Source organism: Gopherus evgoodei, chromosome 1 (genome assembly GCF_007399415.2).
Source record: "Gopherus evgoodei ecotype Sinaloan lineage chromosome 1, rGopEvg1_v1.p, whole genome shotgun sequence".
In the NCBI taxonomy this organism is placed as follows: domain Eukaryota; kingdom Metazoa; phylum Chordata; order Testudines; family Testudinidae; genus Gopherus; species Gopherus evgoodei.
The window spans coordinates 300,076,751-300,091,656 of record NC_044322.1 but is presented as its reverse complement, the minus strand read 5'-3'; positions in this window follow the sequence as shown (position 1 = coordinate 300,091,656).

Here is a 14,906-nt window from a genome sequence, read left to right as displayed (position 1 = left end):
GAGTTGGGTGGCAAGGGGGACGCAGGCCCTCCCACTCCACTGCGTCCCAGCCCAGGGCCCTAGCAGTAGCCAAAGATCCGCGGCTTAGTCAGTGGGGATCCTGGACGCAACACACCGACATAGGCTCTGGTAGTGCTGCAGCCAGACTGGGTTCTGCTGCCCCCAGGCTACTTCCACACTCCCCCTCAGGCCCTACCTGGGTCCTGGTGTTGGCCTCTGGGGGATCCAGGAGCATGGGTTCTTCGGGGCAGGGGTTGAGATCCGTATAGCAGGCGCAGGGCAGGTCCGGCAACTCCTCCGGATAGCGGGTGCAGGGCAGGCCCAGCCAATCTGGGCGGCCACCTTGGGCCACGGGCCTCTCCCAGTCGCGGGCTCCACTAGGGATGTCTGCTCTCTCCGGCGGCTGGGCTCCTACTGAGCTCTGAGGGCTGGCCTTTATAGTTCCGGGTCACCGCCTGACCCTCTGAGGGGCGGGATCAGAGCTCCCTAGCTCCGCCCATTCCAACCTCCAGATGCTCTTCCCGCCCGGGACGGTGGGGAGCCACACTGCCTCACTACATGCCCATTTTTCAAAATACTTTTCAATAATACTGCACTGTACAACAGATGTGAGCCATGTCAAACAAATGACAATGATCATTCGTTTTGTGGATATGGAAGAGTCTGCAGATGAAGATAATGTTGAAGTGCTCATAAAGGAATATTTTTTGGGTTTCATACCACTGAAGGAGACGAATGGAGCATTTATGACTGAAACTTTTCAACAAGAGCTTGAAACAATGTCATTATCTGTTGAAAACTTACGTGGCCAAGGCTATGATAATGGGAGTAATATGAAGTGTAAAGACAGTGGTGTGCAAAGGAGAATGATGGAAATCAATCTTATGGCCTTTTTCATTCCTTGCAGTGCGCATTCTCTGAATTTGGTTGTCAATGATGCTGCTAGATGTTGTTTGGAGGCAAGCAGTTTCTTTGACCTGGTGCAATGTGTTTATGTGTTTTTCTCAGGCTCAACAAGCCGTTGGGAAATTCTGACTTGCCATGTGAATTCTCCAACTGTGAAACCACTTAGTCAGACAAGATGGGAGAGTTGCATTGATGCTTTGAAGCCTCTTCGCTATGTACTTGGAAACATTTATGATGCCGTAATTGAAATTTCTGATAATACCACCTTTACTGGATCATCTGGCAATATGGTACGTTCAGATGCCGAAGCTCTTACAAATGGCCTTTCCAAGTTCAAATTTGTGACTTCACTCATTTTGTGGTATAATATCCTTTTCAAGATTAACCTCACTAGTAAGCCTCTTCAGGAAAATAACTTGAACATACATTCTGCTCTTCAAAAACTGCAGCAAACTAAAAATATTCTGAAGGAATTCAGAAGTGATGAAAGGTTCAAAAGAACACTGGTAGATTCTCTTGAGCCTGCTGAAGAAATACACTTTCTGACAGAATTTGAATCAGAGACAGTTTGCATTCGGCAAAGGAAACAGTAGTTTTAATTGAAGGACGAGACGGATCCATTCAGAACCCAAAACAAAGGTTCAAAGTAAATTTCTACTTTGCAGTCCTTGATACTCCTGTTTACTCGGTTGACAAAAGATTTCAACAGATGCAGCAGCTAGAGTCATTATTTGGCTTTCTATATAATATCCACAGATTGGAAAAGAAAACAGCAAAACAGATAAGAGAATTTTGTATAAAACTGGAGTTGGCATTAACTCATGAAAATTCAGAAGACATTGATGCTATGGATTTGCATAGTGCCCTTCAGGCTTTTTCAAGATAACTTAAGAAACATTCCACTCCTGAAGAAGTACTGAAGTTTGTGAAAATAACTCACAGACAGTTTTCCAAACATTTTTATAGTTCTATGCATTCTTTCAACTTTGCCAGTTTCCATAGCTAGTGGGGAACATAGCTTCTCAACGTTAAAATTGATAAAAATATATCTGCGTTCAACAATGGTGCAAGATAGACTTGTTGGACTTGCCACAATGTCAATAGAGCAGGGGTCAGCAACCTTTCAGAAGTGGTGTGCCAAGTCTTCATTTCTTCACTCTAATTTAAGGTTTTGCCTGCCAGTAATACATTTTAACATTTTTAGAAGGTCTCTCTCTATAAGTCTATATAACTAAACCAGGGGTAGGCAACCTATGGCATGAGTGCCGAAGGCGGCACACGAGCTGATTTTCAGTGGCACTCACGCTGCTCGGGTCCTGACCACTGGTCCGGGGGGCTCTGCATTTTAATTTAATTTTAAATGAAACTTCTTAAACATTTTTAAAACCTTATTTACTTTACATACAACAATAGTTTAGTTATATATTATAGACTTATAGAAAGAGACCTACAAACGTTAAAATGTATCACTCGCACGGGAAACCTTAAATTAGAGTAAATAAATGAAGCTTCGGCACACCACTTCTGAAAGGTTGCTGACCCCTGAACTAAACTATTGTTGTATGTTAAGTAAACAAGATTTTTAAAATGTTTAAGAAGATTCATTCAAAATTAAATTAAAATACAGATCTTATCAGTTTAGTAGGAATGTGCTACTTATGGTGCACTACTTAGAGCTGCCAGTCCTGATGCTCTGAGTGGCATGGTAGAGGGACAGGGAACCGGGGGGTTGTGTAGGCATGGGAGTCCTGGGAGCCGGTCAGGGGTGTGGATAAGGATTGGGGCAGTCAGGGGATGGGGGGTTGGATGGGTGAAGGGTTCTGAGGGGGGGCAGTCATGGGGCAGGGGGTCCCGGGAGGGGGTGGTCAGGGGACAAGGAGCAGGGGGGGTTGGATGGGGTGTGGGGTTCTGAGGGGGGCAGTCGGGACAAGAAGCAGGAGGATTGGATGGGTCAGAGGTTATGAGGGGGGCAGTCAGGGGGCAGGAAGTGGGAAGGGGCAGATAGGGGACAGGCTGTTTGGGGAGGCACAACCTTCCATACCTAGGTTGTAGTGTATTAAATTTCTCCCTGTAGGAATGTGCTACTTACAGTGTACTGCTTATGGCTGCCAGTCCTGGTGCTGCACAAGTAGCACATTCCTACAGGGAGAAATTTAATCCACTACACTTGCAGACAGAACCCCGGACCATCAGCAAGCTCCTGCCAGCTGGGGTCCCAGCCGCCAGCCTCGCTCAACCCACTGCTGGGAAGGAAGAAGGAGGCCCCACCCGGGAAAGTTCCCCTCTGTGAGGTTAACAGGGGGGCTCCAAACTTGTTGGGCCTGGGGGGAACTGGGACATAGGAAAAGGGAGTGCCCTGAGTGGACTTGCAGGCTAGCCCTGAGGTGGTCAAGAGTGGACACTGACTGTGCCTCCTCTGCCACAAGGGGAGCCAGGGAAAGCGGCATAGCCCACAGAGAAGGAGGGGGAGGCCAGAGGACCAGGCCGGGTCCGAGACTGCCCCAAAGGAAGGGATGGTCATGACCAGGGCCCAAAAGAGAGGTTTGTCAGGGGCAGAGAAGCTCCAGACAAACCTGGGATCCCATGGGGGAGCTAGAAGGCCTACCGTGGGAAACCAAACTATGGAGGAAGGGAGCCAGCTATGCCTCACACTGGAGAATGTGCGGCCGGAAAGGGATATCCTGCGGGCCCACCTGAGGAAGAAGCTGGGGAGATAGACTCCCCTCCATTGGATCTTAAGGGGGAGGGAGTGTAGCAAAGTGGTTACCCTACTCCTGCCCTGAAGGGCTTAAAAAAACCCTAGGACAGGGTTGTGGCAGGGAAAGCAGCTAATAGGCTTATTGAGGAAGCAGCTGCAGCTGGGCCATGCCCCAATCAGGCCTCAGCTGGCCCTATATAAGAGGTTGGGAGCCAGGAGCACAGCTGTCTCCTTCTAGCTGTAAAGGGAGATGGACCTGGCTGCAGGGACCTAAGTGGAGCAGGGCTAGGGAAAGGGAGAGGAGCTTTGGGGGAGAGAGGCTCCAGCCTGGAAAGCCCCTGGCTGTGGCCTAGCAGAGGGCCATAGGGATAGGCAAAGGCTGCAGGTCCAAAACCCCTCGCCTGTTATGAGTGGCTTATACTGCAGTCAGCCCCAGGGAGCAGGGGCTAGTTGGTGACTGGCAGTAGCCTACGACTGAGGGGAGGTGGGGATAAGGGGTGGGACTGAGGAGTGTAATGGCAGGGGGCAGTACCGCAGATATCAGGGCACTGGAGTCCAGGGAGGAATGAGGGGGGCCCAGCGGCAGTGGGACACTGGCCTGCAGGGGGTGCTCCAGATTCTGGATGAGCTAATTCCAGAGATGACCAGTGGGAGGTGCCACAGGGGTGAGTCCCACATTGGTACAAGCATGCAATAGCTGGAAAACTGGATCTAGAGGAACTAGTGACTGAATTTTCAAAACTTAAAGCAAGAAAAGTCATGTTTTAAGAGCACAGAGTGTTTTTTATTCAGAGTGTTTTGTAAATAAAGGTTAAAGTTCATTGAAGAGTTTTCCTATTTTTTTCTATATTGTATGTGGTAGTAATGGCAGTTAAAGCAGGACAGTGTAATGGATGATTTTGGATTTGTAAGAATAAAATTGATAATTAATGCTTTTAATGCATTTTTATTTGAAATTGGAGTGATATATCATCTAGCTGTCGCAGGGCTGACTCCAGGCACCAGCAGAGGAAGCATGTGCCTGGAGTGGCACATGCTAAGGGGTGGCATTCCATCCATTCTTGGAGTGGCACAGTCTGGGCGGCTTTTTTATTATTATTATTTTATTTTTCTTGGGGTGGCAAAAATGGTAGCGCTGGCCCTGAGCTGTCGTGTACAAATCTATTCTGAAAATTGAGTGCGTCTATTTTATCTGATCTCAGAAACATTGGTTGGACAGATGGACAAACCAAGCAAATAATTAACCCTCTGTTTTCTTTTAAAAAAAAATGCTTAAAAAACATTAAAAGGAAGAAGGGGGCAAAATGTTTCCCATTTGCCAAAAACGTCAGCCTAGATCTGCCCTTGGAGTTTGGGGGTTGGGCATTGATTGCATGGTTCACCTAGGGTGCCAGTTGCTGGCAGCTAGTCTAGGGCCAGCCCTGCCTATGCATAGGAGCTGGAGGGGAGACATGCAGCAGAACGGCTGTGCAGAATTAGAAAGCTGCCACAAAGAACTAAGGAGGACGTTCTCCATGAGGTTCTGATGGACTCCGTAGCTGAGAAATAGGAATTGAAGGAGTGGCGGGACAACAAGAATAGGGATCGAAAGGAAAACGCGGCACACCAGAAAGAAGCCATGGAGCGGCTCTTAAACTTTATGAATCGCCAAGTGGACACACTCCAGGCGATACTAGGTCTTCAAACCGAGCAGCTCCATGCCTGCCCTCCCCTGCAGCCGCTGTCACAAAACTCTATCCCATGCGCCTCTCACACACTGCCAACACACTCTTATCAACCTCCTGGCTCCACTCTCTATCCGCAGCATTCCAATTCTTCCTTCTCACAGTCCAGCACTGTGGACACCCACTGCATTCAACACCTATCCCTCTGCAGTTTGGCCATGCTGAAGTACAGCACCCACTGCATTGTACCCCAGAGAAGAAGGTTGGGTATGGTCTCTGGACATACACAAATCTGTAGCCGTTCCAGGAATCCTCCTCCTCTCGAGACCTTCCTTTTTCCCATCCCCCTCCCTGCTGATGCATTTTTTCATTTGACTCTCTCCTCCAGTTGTTGTCTTTTAATAAAAGAATTATGTTTGTTTGAAAGCAATCTTTATTCTATTAAGTGAAAGCAAAAAGAGCACTGCAAAGCAACACACAATTATGTAAAGGCCCCTTCTTGCATCATGTGCACCAATCACCTATTAGCATTACAAGCACTGCACTCCCAAGCACAGCAACAAATAATAGTGGCTTTCAGGCTCAAAATGCTGCCTCAAGGCATCCCTGGTCCTTATGGCCCTGTGCTGTCTCCCTCTGATAGCCCTGGTCTCTGACTGTTCAAACTCAGCCTCCAGGTGCTGAGTCTCTGCGGTCCAGCCCTGAGTGAAACTTTCACCCTTCCCCTCTCAAATGTTATGAAGCATACAGCACATGGCTATAAGCATAGGAATATTGTCATTGGCCATGTCCAGCTTCCCATACAGGCACTGCCGCGGGCTTTTAAACAGCCAAATGCACACTCAGCAGTCATTCTGCGCTTGCTCGACCTCTTACTGAACCGCTCCTTGCTGCTGTCAAGTTGCCCCATGTATGGCTTCATAAGCCATGTCATTAAGGAGTAGGTGGGTCTCCAAGGATCACAAGGGCATTTCAACTTCCCCTACAGTGAGCTTCTGGTCCAGAAAGTCCCTGCTTGCAGCTTCTTGAACAGGCCAGTGTTCCAAAAGATGCGTGTGTCATGCACCTTTCCGGACCAGCCTGCATTAATGTCTGTGAAACGCCCATGGTGATCCACAAGCGCCTGGAGAACCATAGAGAAATACCCCTTGCAATTAATGTACTTGGTGGCTAGGTGATCTGGTACCAGAATTGGAATGTGCGTGCCATCTATCACCCCTCCACAGTTAGGGAAGCCCATTTATGCAAAACCATCCACAATGTCACGCACGTTGCCCAGAGTTACAGTCCTTTGGAGCAGGATGCAATTAATGGCCCTGCACACTTCCATCAACACAACCCCAAAGGTCGACTTTCCCACTCCAAACTGGTTAGCGACTGATCGGTAGCAGTCTGGATTAGCCAAGTTCCACAGGCAATCGCCACGCACTTCTCCAATGACAAGGCAGCTCTCATTCTCTTGTCCTTACGCAGCAGGGCTGGGGCAAGCTCATCACACAGTCCTATGAATGTGGCTTTCCTCATGCGAAGCAATGCATCACAGGGCATTGGGACTGGACTCCGCAACTCCCTCCGCCTTCCCGTAAGTTTTAGCGGCAAATGAGAAAGAGGTGCTCTGTGGGATAGCTGCCCAGAGTGCACCGCTCCAAATAGCGCTGCAAGGGCCGCAAGTGTGAACACACTATTGTGCAGGCAGCTGTCAGTGTGCGGTTTTCCTTCTGCGCTCTCTGAGTGCCACTGTACCTGCTGGCGCTGTAACTTTGCTAGTGTAGATGTGCCCCAAGTGTAGCAACAACACCCACCACAACCAGGGCCGCTGCTACCATTTAGGCCAACTAGGTGATTGCCTAGGGCGCCAACATTTGGGGGAACCAAAAAGCAGTGTCCCCAATTTTTTTTTTAAAAGCCTGTCAATGGCCACTGCGCTGGGAGGGAGAGGGAGTCTGAGCTGCTGGCAGCCAGCCCAGGGGTTCCCAACAGCAGGGCTTCTGGAACAGAGGTGAGCTGGGGTGGGGAGGTGCCAGACGGCTCCCCGGGGGGGGGGAGATGCCACGGGGAGGGCGCCTCAGGGCGGGGGGTGGGGAGCTGCCACAGGGGGCGCCTCAGGGCAGAGCTGCCACAGGGCTGGGGGGGGAAGGGGCGCAAGGTGGCAGTTTCGCCTAGGGCACGGAACTTTCTTGCACCGGCCCTGACCACAACAGCCTTGCTCATATGGAAGGCATACTTCACATTTTTAAATCCAGTCATCTTCCCTAGAGCTGGAACACGCTGCTCCACAGAGGCAGGGTCTGGAGGCAAAATCCACAGCCCCCAGCCACAGATTAAACCCTTAGAATCCACAATAAACTGCAGTCTCTGTCCCACTGGACTGACCAGAGGACAGACAAAAGCCTGCTAAAACAAACAAAATCCTGAAATCTACCCCACAACAAACAAAAATCCCAAAACCCATTTCCCAACAAACAGAAATGCAGAGAGAACAGCAAACCACACACACTCTCAGCCTCCCTCCCAAACATCCCATCCCAACAGTCCTCTCAGAGAGAGAGAGATTGAAGGAACAGCTGAAAGCATGCGGTGGCTGACCTGGAAGAAACCTAAGGGAGGTTCTTGGGTCAAAGGTGCAGAGTCCTCTTGGTGCTGTAGGCAAAAGAACGTGTTTCCTGCTATTTGATGTCTTCTGCATTTGAAGATACAGGGCTTTGTACATTTTTTGTAAATAAACTGCCTCAGAGAAATACATGACTATCTGCAATTTTTTCCCAACCAGAGCACCGACAGGGCCCAAGACTTTGACTAGCTGCTTGGGTCAAAAGGGGCAACAATATGTACAGACGATTTTCAGTGATCCCCCTCTACTTGCACATAATGTACATTTTAAACTGTTACAATATGAAAAAAGTAATGGCATACAATGACTATTTTTCCTACAAAATTTGGCCAATTTTCATGAAAATTTAAACAAAATTCAGACACACTAATTTCAAGCATTTCCTATTATGCTGTGAATATTTCACAAACTGCTAATATACAGCCCTCTCCATTATAGAAACTATAGGTGACATCCTGGGCCTACTGAAGTCAATAGGAGTTTGCTATTGATGTCAGTGGAAATGGGATTTCATCCTGTGGAATTAATTCAGGCCTGCCAGTGTAAGCCAGGGCACAGGATCCGTCATGTGAGAAAATACTGAGCTAGGAGTTGCAGCTACATAGTGACAAGCCCTGGCCATGCAGAATTGAAAAATAGATTATCCCCTTTCCACCATTATTGCCATATCTGCTCCAGCTTGTTTGATCCTAAGTAGGGTGACCAGACAGCAAATGTGAAAAATCAGGACAGGGGATGGGGGGTAATAGGAGCCTATATAAGAAAAAGACCCAAAAATTAGGACTGTCCCTACAAAATCGGGACATCTGGTCACCCTAATCCTAAAGAGAGTTAAAGTATGTCTACTCAGCATTTAAACACCTGCGAATGGTTTGTGTCAGGTAACCTGAGCTTGTAGGACTCAGGCTGTGGGGCTGTAAAACTGCAGTGTAGAAGTTCAGACATGGGCTCCAGCCAAAGCCCACATGTCTCCACTGCAATTTGACATCTCCGCATCCCGAATTCCATGAGCCTGAGTTAGCTGACATAGTCCAGCCATGAAGACAGAACCTTCGATTTTATGCGGCAGAGGGACAGAGGGGTTCCTTGCGCACTTTATGTTCTGGACATGCACAGCTGCTATGTGAAAGAGAAGGGAGATTCGCTTCTTGCAAAGTTGGTAAGGCATTTGATATGCTCAGTGTCATCCACAACATCATCCCCCAAGTCCTAGGTGGCGCAAATGCATAGACTTCACAGCTGAACAGTTAGTAAAGTGGGGTTAGATTAGCACAAGGTGCTGTCACAACACAAATAAATAATAATAAATAAAGCATCAGCAATTCAGAATTGCAGAGAAAGAGATTTGTTTTAAAATAATTATTTTATAATTATAATAATTTATAATAATCATAAATATAAAAATAAATAAACAATTTGAATCTATTTTGCTGGATTATTTCTCGGGTAGGAATGTATAAATGACATTTAATCAGGTGATTATTGGGGAGAATCGAACAGTTGTTACCAGATTTGGCCGTTACTTTGGGGTATACTCATTTATTCGTGTTACTCTTTGGGGGGAGGAGGGGTTCTGTAAGTCTATCAATGTACTGCTTGTGTTTTCATATGGAACTCTACTTCTCCCTTCTGCAAGTCCCCTCCCAATGGAGCTATCCTGCAGGACCTAGGTTCCCCAGGGCTGGATTCCTGCAGCCCCAGAACTAAATGAACACACACACAGAGCAAGTCTGAGCGGACCAGGTCAATCAGCACTGTCAAGCTGACCCCTTATATGTCCCTGGACTCACTGGGCTGGATGAAGCAGCACTTTCAAGCTGCCTCTCCTTATATGCTCCAGGGACTGGGTCAAGCAGCACTTTCAAGCTGTTACCCTTATGCGTCCCAGATTCAGCATGTTCCTCTTCCCACTCTCACATCACAATTGTACTGGCAGTAACCTACTTGATGAGCAAACCCCACAGTAGTTTGGGCGCTGCAGGGATCTTTAGCTTAGGTAAAAGAAGCATTGTTGTAGAGTGAATGGGAGAAGCTAAAACCACAAAAGAGTAAAGTTCAACAAGAGAGAGAGAAGCAACCAGCTTAACCATAAAAGTTATTTATTGAATAATAGTGATAATTACACAAGGAGGGCAAAACCAACATAACATACATTATTAAAGGTTAATACCTAAGGTAGAAAGGAAAAGAGAGAGAAAGAAGGTGGATCTCACCGCTCCCTGAAGCTTGAACTGGTCGGGGTTCCTAGCTGATGGTGGTAGCTCAGGGTCCTGAGGGTAGGAGACAAGCAGAGTTGCCAGCACGATCAGTCAGGAGAATATGGAGTCCCAGTGGAACTGATGCATAGTTTGGATATAAGCATCAGAACACTGACTGGAGGGTGAGTAGGAATTTTTGTAGAGAAAATACAATGGTTCAAGGGAGAACACTAGATTTGTTTATGGGTAAACTAATGACTCAAGGGTTTTCTTTAGGCTAAACAATAAGAGCTGATCACTCTTGGCTATGGGTGGTGTTTTCTTCCAGGGAGCTCACAATGCAACTAGGCTTCTTCAAGGATTCATTAGTAGAATTGGTCTGAAAACTGCTGAGCTGGGTGTGTGCAGCTGTAGGTTCATTAGCATCTGGAGCAGAGAGTCCCATGATGCAGTGCTTCCCTGCTTTTTCTGGTCCCAGAGTTCAGTGTGGTTCTCTGTTCTCCATGCTAATGGACATGTCTTAATCTTGTCACCCTTTTCAGGAGGGGTTTAGGTGTGTCTCCCAATGCCCTTCACTGCTCTCTGCAAGTTTTTTCCTCTGATGGGTTTTGGTTTATGTAGAGGCTGGGGGGGCGTCTTTCATGAGATGGACTGGATACTGCACCCTGGTCCCCCAAGGACACAGACCTGACTGGTATCACAGTATTGTTTAGTTCCTTAAAGAAAGCAACAGTTGAAACATTGCAATGTTTTGCTAAGTACATTTCACTTAACTACGTTGTAAGGCAGGCGTGTTAAACAGACTTGCCTACAAATCAACAAGACAAATATTTAGCAATCACACTGTTTCAACAGCTCTGTGATTACTTGCATATTTATATAACTGACACATAATATATTGGGACTTGATGGTAAAACTGATTCATCCGCTTTCAAGTATGATATTAAAATTGTCAATCCACCCAATGACACCCATTTTCATTTTTTCATTAAAGCAGGTTTGGCATCACTCCCAGTTGTTTCACATGAACAAGGACAGGCTTGATTTTCTGTGCTTACCTTCAAGTGAACTTTTGATTCTACTGTAAGAAAAGGACTTTAGTACATTTTCATTGTTATCATGAACAGCTTTTCTTTTAGTTTGACTATTTCATGTGAACAATATTGCCAAGTTAACTATTTTATAATTGTGTATGACTATACATCAAGAGTAATAATTAATGTGAAACCTGTTTTGCAACCATCAATGGCACAAGTATATATTGGTTGCCTACCAGAGGCTAGTTTAATTAAAGGGCAAACAATATTGCACTATAAATCTTTAACATATTCTGAGGCAGTCACTCAGATAAGGTAATTCTTAGAGCATCTTTCACTTTACAAAAAGAACAGGAGTACTTGTGGCACCTTAGAGACTAACAAATTTATTTGAGAATAGGCTTTCGTGGGCTACAGTCCACTTCTTCGGATGCTCAGATAAACTTGTTAGTCTCTAAGGTGCCACAAGTACTCCTGTTCTTTTTGCGGATACAGACTAACATGGCTGCTACTCTGAAACCTTTCACTTTACAGTAACTCCTTGCTTAACGTTGTAGTTATCTTTCTGAAAAATGCGACTTTAAGCGAAACGATGTTAAGCGAATCCAATTTCCCCATAAGAATTAATGTAAATGGGGGGATTAGGTTGCAGGGAAATTTTTTTCACCAGACAAAAGACTATATTTTATATATATATACACACACAATATAAGTTTTAAACAAACAATTTAATACTGTTATACAGCGATGATGATTGTGATGCTTGGTTGAGGTGGTGAAGTCAGAGGGTGGGATATTTCCCAGGGAATGCCTTACTGCTAAATGATGAACCAGCAATTGGCTGAGCCCTCAAAGGTTAACTTGTTGTTAATGTAGCCTCACACTCTACAAGGCAGCACAAATGGAGGGAGGGGAGACAGCATGGCAGACAGAGACAGAGATACACATCCTATGTGTGAGAGAGAGATGCGCATTGCTCCTTTAAATATGCTGACTCCCACTCTAAGTACACTGCCTTTTGAAGTAGATCAGCAAGCTGAGATGGCAGCTGCTGCCAGGAAGCTCTCTCCGTCCTGAGCCCTCTCGTGCATCCCCTCTGCTCTATGGAAGATGGGGTAAGCGGGGTGCAGGAGCAGGGGGGAGAGGGACACCCTGTTATTAGCTCCCCTTGCCTCTCCACCTGCACAGTAAGCAAGAGGCTACAGGGAGCAGCTCCAAGGCAGAGAGCAGAAGCAACACATGGGAGTGGGGGGAGGGACAGCTGAACTGCCGGCAACTGATAGCCTGCTGGGCAGCTGCCACACAGGGAATTTAGGGGAACGGGGAGCTGATGGGGGGCTGCCGGTCCACCCTAGTTCAAAGCCCCCACCAGCTAGCTGCAACGGGCTGCTCTTCCTGAAAGCAGTGGACAAAGCAGGCAGCTGCCAAACCGTTATAACGGAGCATTGCGTAAGTTTAAACGAGCATGTTCCCTAATTAATCTGCAATGTAACAACGAAACAACATTAACCAGGATGACTTTAAGTGAGGAGTTACTGTATTTATTTATCTATCTAATTGAGGGGTTAACATGCTAGTGAATCATTTTATTCTGTACCCTATCATTTTGTGGTATGTGTGTGAACATTTTCCACAGATCTTTAACAACTGGTTGTCTCTAAGGGCCATGCAAATTGCTGAAAATTATCTTTGTTCTCCTATCCTTGCTCTTGCACCATCAGCTTGCACAATAAAAAAAATCTTCCTTTAGTATGAGTAAAGAAACTAAACATTTCCTTTTCTGCATATTTTGGGCTGCCTGTGAGTCTGTCCAATTGCTATTACATCTTGGTGTCACTTTCCAGTTGTGAGGGGGAAAAGAAATAAGAGCATACTCCATCTCCCCAAAACCACACACACTCCATTCATTCTATACAAAACTAAAAAGAAAAAACCTGCAGGTTCACAACATAGACTGTTCTCTTGTCCTAACTTGGCTGCATGATAGTGTGAAAGTAGAATGAATTATATTGTAAAAATAAGACTGGATTAAAGAAATGTTGTATGTTCCTTTAAGCAGAAATAAGGAATGTTGAAATATAGTTGTCAGGAAGAGAAACATTAAGGTAGGAAACAATGGGTGCACTTAAGCTAATAATGGGACATTAACAGGAGATCCGTAATAGATAGTAAGGAAATAAGATATGCATGTCTAGCCCAGGTAAAATTATCAGATTCTGCTTCCTTTGTTATCTTGTTAAGTTCAAGCCCCTTTATCTGTATAAATAAGATAGTTTGTGTCTTGTGTGGTACTCACATTATCTGGGTGTATTACAGAGGTGAAAGTAAGCCGGTACAGTCCAGTACGGTGTACCGGCAAGAGCCAGTACGCCGTGCCAGACCACACCGGGTTTGGCGGTGGGCGTTTAAAGGGCTCTGGGCTGCCCGCAGCTGCAGGCAGCCCAGAGTCCTTTATATCTCGGCTGCGGCTCCAGCGGCCGGGCTGTGGCCGGATTTAAAGGGCTTGGGGCTCCCCGCGGCTGTGGGCAGCCCAGAGCTGTTTGAATCCTGCCCGCAGCTCTGGCGGCTGGGCTGGAGCCGGGATTTAAAGGGCTCAGAGCTTCCCGAGGCTGCGGGCAACCCAGAGCCCTTTGAATCCCGCCCATGGCTCAGGTGGCCAGGCTCTGGCCGGATTTAAAGGGTCCGGGGCTCCCCACAGCTGCGGGCAGCATAGAGCCCTTTAAATCTCAGCCGCGACTCCGGCGGACGGGCTGGGGCCAGGATTTAAAGGGCTCAGAGCTCCCCGTGACAGTGGGCAGCCCAGAGCCCTTTAAATCCTGCCCGCGCCTCCAGCGGCCGGTTGGGGCCAGATTTAAAGGGCTCAGGCCCTTTAATTTGCCCCTGAGCCCCAGAGGGCTCCCAGCCACCTCTTCTGCTGGGAGCCCCAGGCTGATTTAAAGGCCATGGGGCTCCCAGCAACAACCGGTGCCCCAGGGCCTTTAAATCTTGAGATGCCCCACCTCTTCCGGATGAGGCCACGCCCTCCTCAGGACTCCGGCAGTACCTGTAAGTTAACTCTCACCCCTGGTGTATTAGTAGAGCACTTTGCTAATAAAACAGAGTGGTCTGACAAATTGTGAGTCCTGAGTCTAACTTTGACAATAGGAAGCTTGGTTATCCCTTCTGCATTTGAGAGGGGGCTCTCTTTCGCTTCATTTGTAAGACACAAAGATGCATGTGTTTTTTCTGTGCCTTTGAAAGGAGTCAGAAGAGAGAAGCACCCTGTGCTTGGCACTTAGATTGCACTAAAACCAGGAAAATTGCTGATTACTGGTGCTGAAGTAGCATACCTGTGGCCTGGGAGCAACATATTGCAGCATTCCCAGATAAGGGAACATATAAAAATGGGGAGTGAAAGCTATGCATGCACATAATGGGACTTCTGTTAGAGTTGCCCTATCTTCTATAAACAAAAGATCATTGGAGTCTACATTCCTGCTCCTCGTGAATGCAGGCAATATAGGTGACCTGAAGAACTCTGTGTATGCTCTCTCACCAACAGAAGTTGGTCCAATAAAAGATATTATCTCATCCACCTTACCTATCTGTGCAGGCAATGGTAGCTAAATTCCAGTGTCATTCCATTATCAGGCACCAGGATACTGCAACATGATGCTCCCTAATTATTTTGGGTCCTGCTAATCTCCTACGTCTGAGCAATAACTCATTGAACATCCCTTATTTGTTGGCTAATGTCCTGTGAGATGTATCACATAATGAGCTATTAATAAGCAACAGATCGAACTGAAAAG